At 35.9% G+C, this 13,271-nt stretch overlaps 1 protein-coding gene across 2 annotated transcripts in view; it reads right to left on the bottom strand.

Moving 5' to 3' along the window:
• Positions 1 to 13,271, bottom strand: part of LOC121725636 (inactive dipeptidyl peptidase 10) — a 154,793-nt gene that overhangs the window by 49,228 nt on the left and 92,294 nt on the right. The window lies entirely within an intron of this gene.

Here is a 13,271-nt window from a genome sequence, read left to right as displayed (position 1 = left end):
TAAGAGCGCGGCTCGTGACTCGGAGGTCGTGGGTTCGATTCCCGCATTGGAAAACATGTTATTTTCAAGTTTCGTTAGGACAATGCAGGCTGATCACCTGATTGTCTGACAAGTAAGATGATCTATGCGTCGGATGGGCATGTAAAAAGTCGGTCCTGCGCCTGATCTCTCGCCGGTCGTATAGGTCTTCCGTCCCACTGGGTAATGAGAGTAAGGAACAGAGAGTGCTCCTGTGTACTGCGCACATACTTGGGCACTATAAAATTACTCCTGCGTAGCTGGCCTGGTTTCAATGAAACCGGCCACCGTCACCGAAACCAGTGTGGGAGTTGTTTATAGAGATAATAATAGATGACGCCCTAGAGATAATAGATGACGCCCTAGAGATAATAGATGACGCCCTAGAGATAATAGATGACGCCCTAGAGATAATATATGACGCCCTAGAGATAATAGATGACGCCCTAGAGATAATAGATGACGCCCTAGAGATAATAGATGACGCCCTAGAGATAATAAATGACGCCCTAGAGATAATAGATGACGCCCTAGAGATAATAAATGACGCCCTAGAGATAATAGATGACGCCCTAGAGATAATAGATGACGCCCTAGAGATAATAGATGACGCCCTAGAGATAATAGATGACGCCCTAGAGATAATAGATGACACCCTAGAGATAATAGATGACGCCCTAGAGATAATACATGACGCCCTAGAGATAATAGATGACGCCCTAGAGATAATAGATGACGCCCTAGAGATAATAGATGACGCCCTAGAGATAATAGATGACGCCCTAGAGATAATAAATGACGCCCTAGAGATAATAGATGACGCCCTAGAGATAATAAATGACGCCCTAGAGATAATAGATGACGCCCTAGAGATAATAGATGACGTCCGCAACTCCGTTACGCCGAATTTTTTTTATCGCGCGGGAACCGTACTTTTTTCAGGGAAAAAAGTATCCTATGACATTTCCCGAGACTCAAAGTATCCATTACAAATTTTAGCAAAATCGTTTCAGCGGCTTGTACGTGAAAAGGTAACAGACAGACAGACACACTTTCGCATTTATATTATTACTTGATGACGCCCGCAACTCCGTTGCACTAAAATTCGTTAATCACGCGGGAACCGCACATTTTTCCGAGATAAAAAGTATCCTTTGTCCTTTCCCGGGACTTAAAATATTTCCATGCCAAATTTCAGCAAAATCGGTTCAGCGGTTTGAGCGTGAAGAGGAGACAGACAGAAATACAGATATACACATTTCGCATTTATAATAATATTATAGCATGAATATGGCGAAAGTTTAAGAGTGTATGTAAGTATTTTAGTTTTCCATCTAAAAACTACTTAACTGATTTAAACAGGAGTTAAGGATTAACACATAATCTACATTTGCACTTGAAAAGGACAAGATACCCCTACTAGCTCTAGACAAGTGGCAAGCGATTATCGTAATACGCCAACAAAATGTATGCGATTTCACATAACGTCCCTTAGCTTACAACACCGCCTAAGTCATTTTTACCAACTTTACAGGAGACCAAAAAAACTGTCTATTTTAAAAATTCTGTGGATTTTTTTGTCAATTACTTAATAAGTACTCTAGTTAGCGGTTAAGAAATAATTATTTATACTTATTTTGTCCATTTACTTTATTTAAAATTTTATTTAATGACTTGGGCTGTGTTGACTGATACTTTATTAGATTTAAGCGGTGTTGTTTGCGGTAATGTTAGGGCGTTTACGATAATCGCTTGTCGCTTGCCACTTGTCTAGGCCCTCTGACAAGATACTGTAGTGAATTATAATATATTTCTATACGATTTAACAGTGTCCTGGAACATAATATCTGTCTATTTACAATCAGGTAAATATTTATGTAAATCTATCGGTAATCGGTACTAATTGTTGTGATAATGAAACCACTTTTGAACATCATTGCCAAGTAATCATTTCTACATTATACTCCTTCGATTTATACTCCTAACAACGGCAGATTATAGCATCGTATACTATATTGATTGAAATAATAATGTTGAATTAAGTTATATTAACGACACAACCCCTGATTCAAAACTCTAATTATGTAGTCAGGAATCAGAAAATTGAAAAAATATATTTTTATCTGTATGTCACTTACAAGTCAGTTACTTACAAGTTATAACCTACTAGGAAATAGAAAAGCTCAAATTTTCTCGTACTGAAAGGGCTTATGATGATGAACTATAGCTAAGAACACACTCGATCATGTCAGCTTTAAAAAAATCTAGATCAAAATCGGCCCACCTGTGAGAGGCTACGGACACACACACTGACAGATAGACAAGTCAAAAAACACCCCTCTGTTTTCGTCGGGGGCTAAAATATAATTAGTAATTACAAAGCTGTTGAAATCAATAATTGAATCGTGTTCGAATCCTACATGTTGTGATTAACGTCATTCCACCTGCGACGACCCAATTCCATTATCAATTGCCGACTGAAAACACGAATGTTTACATCCAATATCAATTTTTACTGCCCGATGACTGATATGTATTGCCCTATTTTATAATTATAGTAAGGGACACATCGTTTCGATCCATCGCAAACGAACTGGTATAAGCAGGTCTTACTGTCGAAAGAAATTGTTAAGAAAACCTGCCCTAGTAGACTGATAAGAAAGAAGTTGGCACTAGACACTAGTTCATTTGCAATGGTCAACGGATCAAAACGATCAGCCGCAAAAGAGCGACCACCTTAAGGGGGCAACTAACCCTAAAGTGTCGATTTTATAATTCATTTTTATACTTGAAAAAAAGCCCCGAATTGTTTCATTTTCTAAAATTAGATACTACATTATATTATTTCCGAGAATTCGATCTGAGCAAAAAACACGATATCTTAAAATTTTCTCGATAGAAAAAAAACCACAAAGATGCATCTAATTTTCACGAATTTTTCATTTACTGCCATAACCGTGCATTGAACTAAGTTAATATTTTAACACATTGTGTAAAATTCTATCATTGAGAGATCGACCTAGCGGATTTTTAAAGTGTTATATACTCGTATTTATCGAGTTATTGAGAAAAAACTAATTTGGCGATGAATCCGCGTCGTTCTTTTTCACCTGGCATATGAAAGACGGGCGTGAGTGTGAAGAGAGAAGGACGATGTTTGATTTTTGGGGTTAGTCGCCCTCTTAAATATTATAAAAACAGAGTGCAGATTGCAGGCTCTGTCATGAAGATGCATTTTAAAATTTTGACACCAAAATAGAAAAATAATAAAATAATAATACAGATTATCAAATAAAAATCAATTAATGACAAAACATTGTTTGGAAAATTTGTTGATGGGACATTCCAATTAAAAAAATAAAAAACATTTCCCCAATCCTATAAAATTAGAAAATTCAATCATATTCCGGCGAGCTTATAAAATTTACCAAAATAGATTTTTGTATGATTTGAACCGTTTTATTTCATTTCGTTTGGCTTTGATGGCAATTTTCCACACCGCAAATTATTTTGCGCCACCAAACGGCTGTTTAATATTTCAAGCAGAAAAACTTCGGGCGACACCTTCTCGGCCCTCGTGAAATATTTAGGTTAAATTTATTCGCCGAGTGGGACTAAAGTTTTTTCAAACGAGCAACATTTTAAATGACGTAACATTAAGCGTTCGTTAGCGGCTCTACACGACGGGGACTTTCACGCTTCAGTTAGATTTCAAAATAAGCGAACTTGATGGACGAGATGTTAATTTGTATCGCTTTGTGGAGAATTTTATTTCAATTAAGATGATACACCAGGGGCGAGAGAAATTGAAAATAGGTATTTGAAAATGTATTGCTGTCTCACCAATCTCAAGTCTCCCACCGCAGAGCGCGATAGAGACAACGCGACAAAACTCTTCTTCTAATAAAAGAACAGAAAATCTTCGATTCGTTGTCCGCTGATTCCTTTTCCAAAACTTAACCGATTTAAGTACTTTTTTCATTAAAAATTAAAGCAAGGCTTGAGCTGTGTTCCTATGTTTTATTTTTTTTGTATATTTTAGCCAGTTTTGTTTTCTGGATGTTTAAACACAGAGGAAAATCTTGCCTTTTTTTGGGTTTTTGAATGTTCATATCTTATTTAATAATTAACTTATGAAAAAAAAAGAAAACATAGGGACATTGTATTAGTGGCCGTAGATATTCAGGAAAAAAATCATAACTCTACCGGCATTATCCAGGGAGGAAACAGGGGACAGCGTTTGTATGCTTGAATGACTTGGTTAGTCTAGACTAGTCGGAAGTTTGTTACTTACAACTGCTGGTCCAGATTGAAAGTTCTTAGTATGGTCTTAGCCTAGAGCTTTTATTTGATGTGTTTGTAAAGAGTAAAGTTGGTTTTTTCCTCACATGACTACTCAGGTAGGTATTTTTAATCATAACAGCTATACTAGGATATCCAAATATTTACGTGTGGCATTTTGTCGAACAAGCTTTTGGCGATCAAAAGCCAGCTTAGGCTTACTTTCACCGATCGGACTAAAATTTAACCGTGGATGAGATCATGATATTATCTCTCTTGGTCTACATATTCATGACAGAGAAGGCATGCTATTTTGACAAGCGATTAGCAATAACCCGGACTGGCGTAAGGCGGCGGCGTAGGGCTGGGTGGTTATTTCATTGATTCCGTTCATTTGGGTCACGACTCACGACAATGATCGCTAACCCGATATTGAACATTTGAATAATTTAGATAAGCTTCGACTTTATTAGAGGTTATTTGGGTTTTTGTACGTTTACTTGTTTTGTACCTGATATCAAACTATGTAACCCGGCTGAGCGATTACGTAACTTGTGTCAGGTAGCTGGCCGTATACACCCGTTTTCCGTATTCGATTTCCGAATCCGTTTTCCGTGAGACAAGCACAAACATTCGTTTTTTCACGCGCGAAATCCGAAAGCGCGGAATCATAAGAAAATACATTAACCGCTGCACACGTTCCTTTTTCTTCGTACGGAACAAATTCCGCACGTACATTTCAAGTGCAAGCCGGCTAGTTTACGCGTGAAAGAAAAACGAGACTAGCGCAAAGAGCCTCACGAATTTCCGAATACGGAAAACGAATTCGTAAATCAATACGGAAAACGTGCGTTTGCGGCCAGCCTAAGTAACAAGCTGATACTCGTATTCCAAATTATTTGACGGATTTTTTTACAGATAGTTTAATCTGTCAAAAATTCCGTATTTTTTTATTAAGATGATTTTTGCACTATCTGCTGTCAAACGTTTGTTATCGCCCAGATAATTAGCTGTTTTATTTCAATAGCTTCGCTATACCTTTGTTGAACTATATTTGGGCTTAATATAACAATACGTACTTAACTGCTTTTAGGAGAACTTTCTTTTACAAGTGAAATAAATGAAATTCGTATATCTCCTAATATGACAAAGGCTAGGCGGTCACGTTAGGAATGTCTGTTACACTTCAAAAGAAACACTTTTCTACAAAACAAGGAATCCATACCCTCAGGTCCGATCTTAAACGATATGACAGTTACAAGAAAAAAGTTTTATGTGTAAGGGAAAAAGAGATAATAAATTTCTATATCGGGTGTAACAAAACAATATTATAGTTAGTTATAATACTATACGATGTGTATGTGTCGCTTATAAGTTATATGTATAGAGTTCACTGTGAAAGTAGCAGCGCTGAAAGAGTGAATATTTTTTTGTGATTTGTATGGGCAAGCGCCCCAGCGTCATGAATTTGCCCATACAAAAGTAAAAAAAGTTACTTTTTCAGCGCTGTTATTTTCACAGTAAACTCAGTACAGGTGACTCACACCCTAAAGTATATTGTCACCATGTATCTGTTCTTTTTAAAACGCAAATTAGGAGTAAACAAAAATATTTAAGTGTCTAAACACACTATGCCGAAGTTCCGAGGCGGAAATTCCACATGATTACGTCTGCAAACGCATATTATTATATAACGCGACGGAATTTCGGCATGGTGTGTCATCGGTAATTTAAAATAAACACACCGGCAAAATTAGAGGAACATAACAAAATTTTCAATTTTTTTTAAATTGTTCACTGATTTTTATATATTTATTTATTTATTTACTAATTGATTATTAAAAAGAAATTTTATATAAATTTAGGGCATAAAAACGTTAAAAATAGAAAAAAATCAGCAAAAATAAAAAAATTAAGAAAATCTTTGAAATTTCAGTAGTGAGTTTTTAAGATAAATTCTCCATTTTTATTAAAGAAATGCCATGTTAAAAGCGTGTAATGCCTTCTATGGATCTCAAGAGGGCCTGGATACGCCATTCCATGCTTGCATTTTAATTGTCAATCATTTCCTGTGGGATATTCTCCTACTCCTCCACTAGCGTTAACTCGAGCTCCTGGACACATTTTGGAGCTGGAGTTTTAACTCGTACCGTTCACCCATTGATGTGCCACACGTTTTCAATCGGATCCATATCCGTAGACCACGCTGGCCTCTCCACCTGGGCTACGCCAGCATCGTTTAGGTAATAATGCCCGATTTTCTTACTCTATGGACGCACATAAAATTGAAATTACTACCTAAAACTGTGTAAAAGGCACACCATGCAGTTCCAGGATGTCGGTGCTATAGCCCTGTACTGTCAAAGTACCATCATCTATAATCATCAGCTCCATGCGGGCTCCAAATCATATGCAACTCCAAACCATTACGAAGCCTGCATCATAGGCCACTGTTTCCGGTAAGTTTGATGGCCTGTAGCTTTCCTTATGATTTATCCACATTCTTTATCGCTTGTCAATACAATGTACACAGAATTTGCTCCCATCACTGTACAGCACAAGATTTCACTCGCTTGTCTAATTTTGATGTTCACGCGCAAATCTTAGCCTGGCTCTTCGGTGTCCTGTCTCAAGTTTTGGTGCCCTTGCTGGCACTTTTGAGTTTAATTTAACTTCTTTGAATCTTCTTCTTACTGTACAATCACTTACACGTTCATCTTGGACCTGTTCCGACAGGTTTCGTGTCTGCATAGCAGTTTGAGGTCGATTTCTTAAGTTTTGTTTCCTTACAAAATGGTCATCCTGAACCATTGTCACCCGATATCTGCCTTATTCTCGTCTCCGAACGTAAGATCCAGTCTCTCTGAAGCGTTGAAAGTTACGATGAACCACGGAAGCCGACACACGTAAGGCCTGACTGACCGAACGGTAGGTGTGACCTTTCTCTATCGTGGTTACAACTCTAGTTGTCGCAGATGCTGGGAAATCACTAGTTTTGTATCTAAGCAATGTGTTCTTCCAAAAACCAAACAATCAAATGAGCTGAGCACACCTTGCACCCCGCTAAAACGCCATTCTTATCAGGAACACTTACAACGTCAATAATCGAAAAACACTTATTAGGGCATAATTGCTATAAAAACCTGTCAACTTGCCAGTTTTGTTCAATATTTTATTTCTTGAATGAGTTTAGAAGCTATAAAAAAGGCTTTCAGACAGCCCGACCCACTTGAGTTCAAGTTTTGGCCCTTTTTACCTATGTTCCGCTAATTTTGCCAGTGTGTGTAGGTAATGTAGGTAACATTGCAGGCGGAATCAAGCCGAACTTCCGCCGCGAAAATTTCGGCATAGTGTGTTTCTAAGACACTTAATAATGAAAAGAGAACACTAAAAATTAAAATACCTACTACAATACATGTTGTAATTCTGTCATTGAATTCACGACCGCCTTTTATGGAGCTTTCACTTAAAACAAGCCATTTAAAACCTTAAAACAATAGAATTAGCATTCATTTTTGAGTACTGAACAATTTGGACCATTGCCAGTTAAAAAAACAACCATTCTTAGTTTTATGCGGCCGTCGTAAAAACAAGGAAAGAAATTGATGAAGGACATTGGAGTTTTCTTTTGTTTAAGATTTTTCTGCTTGTGTTTATAAGAACGGCTGGAAGTATAAAGGAACACCAAGTTTGTATTGCATTTGTTCTTGTTCTTTTTAACAAGATATTGTGTGCTCTCTTGATACATAATTAAACACCAATGATATTTAACTTTAAAACAAAAGAATTAACTGGTACTACGATTATACTGTTTTTTGTAAAAGTAAAGGGCAAACGGGCAAACAAATCTCATAAAAGAAAGTGATTGCCATCGCCCATTGCCACAACACCGCACCACAGTATAGCAATATTATGACATATAATATTGCTATACTGTGACCGCACCGTTCGTCAAAAAACTTCTTAAAACATTATGGTGGTATTAACACACTGCTTAATGCCTTATCGCCGCTTAATTTAACTGGTAGAATTAAAAAATAGAAGCTCTATTTAATTGAAAAAAATTGTTGGGCTTAAATTGCAACATGAATAGAAACGATGAAGGTACCAAAACTTTCATTAATCACATCTAAAATCACAGCGAAATGTGTGGAGAATTTCGATATAAAATGGCTGGCGTTAATTTCATCAGCCGCTTCATTAATCAGCGAAAAGCCGAACGTTATAACGTAAATGACACATTCAATTACGAGGTCAGTGGTTTAGGCTCAGCACACATATAAACGGATCGGCACAGTATTGCCTGGAGCCGCAGAGTATTCTTTGTATGAAACTGTGCTACACAACTGCAAGTTTCAACGCACACTAAGCAGAAATGTTAATGTATAAAAAGAAAAAGTCGCTTCTCCTGACTCCTCCAAAAAGATGGGAACCACGCTTACGGCGTCCCCGCACCTATGGCTCGTTTTCCACCCTTGCTGCTGTCACAACTGAAGACGTTAGTGGATGAAGATTTTTTTGCATAAATGAAGGCTTCAGGGCCGGGAAAATAATAAAAAAAAAGATTTTATATACATATAGCCAGATATATTAGCCAGATGATGAAATAGAGTTAAAAGTTTGCTTAAATTATATGGGAAAAAATGAGTAATTGTCCTTATGTTATAAGATGTTAGTTATCGAGTTCATTGAATATAGTTTGGATTCACTCCTCAGACAGCAATCGACATGCAGTAGCCACAATAGACATAACTACCAGTAGTTCGACTGCAAAGAAACGGACAGATTTCAATATCTGTCAAATTCGTCGGGTTTCACTAGGATTATGAGCGGAATGTGCCTCGCGCTGGCTGATATAATTTATTTTTAAATATTTAAAATAAAGATTTCAAAATTGGATTCTGACAATTTTAATCGCATGTGCCAAAACACTAACAACAATACGACCAAAGAGGAACACGTCCAGCGAATATGTCATAGTTTTAAATTCGTAGGTAACAATTTAACAACCCTAGGTCGCTAGGGCTGTTAAATTTATTATTGATTTTCGTCATAATACATCAAATTTAAAAATTTCAACATCAGTTCTAAGTCGGCATACTCTATCATTCTGTCTACTCTGCAGTAGCCGTTGCGAGCCGTCTCACGCTCACGAAATCTGTCAATTCAGTACAATTTTTTTTTTCTTTATTTAGAAGCTTTGTCAAACATGACGATGTCGCTTCATTGGACTAATATCTAAAATGTAACAAAAATGTCCACTACAAAAAAAATTATTACTTACATAAAAAAACATTACTGAGAATATCCCCGTCGTCGTATGCCAATTTCAACTAATCGGTATAGAGCCATGGAAAATTCCGACAAAGGGTAAGACAAGATCGTATTAATGGTGCTCATCAGCTAAAAGCGAAAGTCCTCGTTTCGGTCACACTCCAACAAAATATGAATTACATCCTCAACTACATCACACTGCGCAGTACAAATTTAGAAATGCATCTACGCGTCGCGTTGTGGTCTGAATTGACCCACTATGATGCCGATGAGTTCCGAATTGATATGTGTACTGCAGTGACCATTAGCTCATACACGTACGATTAACATTAAACTTGGCATTCACGAAACGTGGAAATGATTCCGGCGCAAACATATCCATTTTGGGTTGATCTCTCACATTGTCATGAGTTTCTGTTATCGTCATTAGCAAGTTACAGTTGCTATAATGAACGTGTATGAGAAGAAAATGGGTATTTGTATAACATAATCTTATCTTATATCTTTAAACGAGCAATTCTTGTATATATAAATTGGAATCTCGGAATCGGCTCCAACGATTTTTATGAAATTTATTATATAGGGGGTTTTGGGGGCGATAAATCGATCTAGCTAGGAATCATTTTTTAGAAAATGTCATTTTATTCGTGTTTTATCGTATACCGAGCAAAGCTCGGTCAAATAGCTAGTATTTTATTATATGCAAAAGTGCCCGTGTGTAGTGTTTTTAGGCACGCCTTAGCATTAATATCATCAAAAGCTAAACGATTTAGGTACTTAGTACAAAATATGCTAGGTAGGTATTATAGACTATAGCCATGTAAGCCGCATCCTAATTTTCAGTATATTCAAACACAAAATTATTTTAAAACATAAATGTACCAAGTTCGTGCAGAATTATATAAAATTCACAATATTAAATTTTAAAACCGTTTAGGCAAACAATGTATAAAATCAAACACCGTTCTGTATTTTAAAATGTTCGGAAGCAATTTTCCGCTGAGTGCAGTATTGCTAGTACTGCCAGTATTGCCAGCACCCCCAGTATTGCCAGTATTGCAGTGTTTCTGAAGAAATGATGCCGTTATTAAGTTACAGGGGCGGGATACAGGCCGAGTTGGCAGGCTGCCAGGTGCCGAATAACACTTGATATTTTATTTAAGCCTCCATTTTTCATATTTATGGTTTTCAATTTAATAGTAACAGCTTTTAATCTATATATTAATACGCGAGCGAAAACTTTGGATCCCTTTTGACAAAAAATGCGGAAACGTAGGTGATTGAAATTTTGCACAGTTAAGAGGTGAAGGAGTGCATCGAGCTAGTATTATTTCTAATAATAGTTTTGAAATTATGCTTTTATCATACACTAGCTGTCCCGGTGAACTTGGAGTTACTTTGAAACCTTCCCTGGACTTCTACGAATATTTTAAGACTAAAATTAGCCCAATCCGTTCAGCCGTTTTCGAGTTTTAGCATTACTAACACAATTGAAAACCCAATGGTTGAAATTCGATCTTAGTTTCAACGACATTAGGACTATTACCTACATTTTGTAAAAAAAATATTGACTATCATATTTTTTTCAACTCTTATCTTTGGGACTCAGCTGATCTCAGACTGGTCGTGTAAGTATTGTCTAATAGTATCTAAGATTCAATAAAAAAAAAACTATAATCCATTTTCAATTTGTCACCTTGTTGTCAACAGACTTCAACCATAAATAAAAGAGTATTCGTATGTATAGGCTTGTCACTCAAAAATCTGTCATTTTTCCTAGTGTGTGTGTTGTAGTGTGTGTAATGTTTTATTTGTTAAAAAATGTATGATAAAAGGATAATTTCAAAATAATATTAGCTCGATGCACTCCTTCACCCAATAAACTATAACATAATATACACACGAATTGTACTCTTTAATATTATGTGGTTGAAGTCTGTAGTCAAAACAAAATATTGATTATTATTTTTAACAAAAAATCAAAACCGACTTCCAAGGTAAAAACAATAATAACATCCTTAGAATATGAACTAAAAAGTATTGAATAATTTTTCCTATCTAATAGTGCCTTTTTCCGAATTCGGCTAAACCTCAACTATTTCTGTACTCAAACTTCATCATTTTGAAGTCGGTACCAGATAGCTGAATCTTCAGTTCTCTGACAGAATATTCGAAACTTTTGGAACTGGCACCGACGATGTGTGATGTATGATGAGTATGATGTGTGTGTGATAAGGATGTTATTATTGTTTTTACCTTGGAAGCCGGTTTTAATTTTTTGTTAAAAATAATAATTTCACTCTTTTTAGTTACCTAGTAAACTATCGCGTACATTTAATATTCTACGTATCTTAATTCTTATTACAATTTGTTAAGAGTCACACGTGCTCACAAATATCAGGTAGATAATTTTAAACAATACGTTTAAAAAAATCGAAGTGAATACAGTAAACACGTGCTAGGTAATTTTACCTGGATGCCCTAATGCTAATGCCCTAATCTCAGGAACTACTGGTCCGATTTGAAAAATTCTTCAGTGTTAGATAGCCTATTTACCAAGGAAGGCTATAGGCTATAATTTATCACGCTAAGATAAATAAGGCCGAAGAAATAGAGAAAAATATGGAAAAAAATATTTAAAATTGCTTATTATCTTAAGAAACTACTGGAGCAATTTTTTTGTTTTTTGGCACACAATATTATGAAGAATAGACCACGTGAAAGGACATAGGTTTCTTTTTTTTCGGAAAAATTTACGGTTTCCGTGACATTCCTAAATTACGCGGGCGAGGCCGCGCGGAACATAGAATCTAGTAATAGGTACATAATATTTTTTTTATTAAGTTTCTTTTCCTCTGTTTTGTGTATGTTGTGTATTGACAAAATTCGTATTCTTATTCTTATAATATTTATAGAAAGAGAGCGTAAACTTCCATACTATTATTATAAATGCTAAAATGTGCCTGTCTGTCTGTCTCTCTGTCTGTCTGTCTGTCTTATACCTCTTCACGCCCAAACTGCTGAACCGATTTTGCTGAAATTTGGCATGAGTATCTCACTTGGAGGAGGTATAATATTTTGTAGTTATAATCGTACGTTCTTTTAAAAAGTATGTACTCTGCGAATTATAAAGGTTTAATTTTTTTTAAATAGTAGTTAGTAGCTGTAAAACTTATTTAAAAAGCGTGTAAATGTTGATAAAGAATAATTTAAACTCCTAAATTCATAAAAAAGACACCACTTTCCAGAAATTCCAATAATTATTTTGGAGTAATTTTTTAGTTTAGTTCAACATCTAAATCAAATAAATAAGACCATTCCCGGCCGAGCGCGCTAAATATTCTGAATTAGGTTTAGGTCTTTTTCGACGAAATATTATATTAATTTAATTCCTAAGGTTTACACTGAGTAAAAAAATATTATTTTCAAGGACTTAATTATTGAATGAAACTAAAATTAATAGATTATAATATTATTATTTTACAAAACCCAAACGTCTCCACGCAATCCGTTGGTCTCAGAAGTAGATTTGCTATTCTGTTCGACGATTGTGGATCACCTCTCGAAAATAGAATAACTATGTTTTTAGGTGCGTCTGCTTACTGCTAACTAATTTATGATCAAGCTTTACGCGGCTAGGAGAACGCAATGACCGATTGATATTAGCAATGAAAAAATACTTAACAGACGTAGATACT

Source organism: Aricia agestis, chromosome 1 (genome assembly GCF_905147365.1).
Source record: "Aricia agestis chromosome 1, ilAriAges1.1, whole genome shotgun sequence".
Lineage (NCBI taxonomy): Eukaryota > Metazoa > Arthropoda > Insecta > Lepidoptera > Lycaenidae > Aricia > Aricia agestis.
This window is presented reverse-complemented; position numbering and strand designations above follow the sequence as displayed.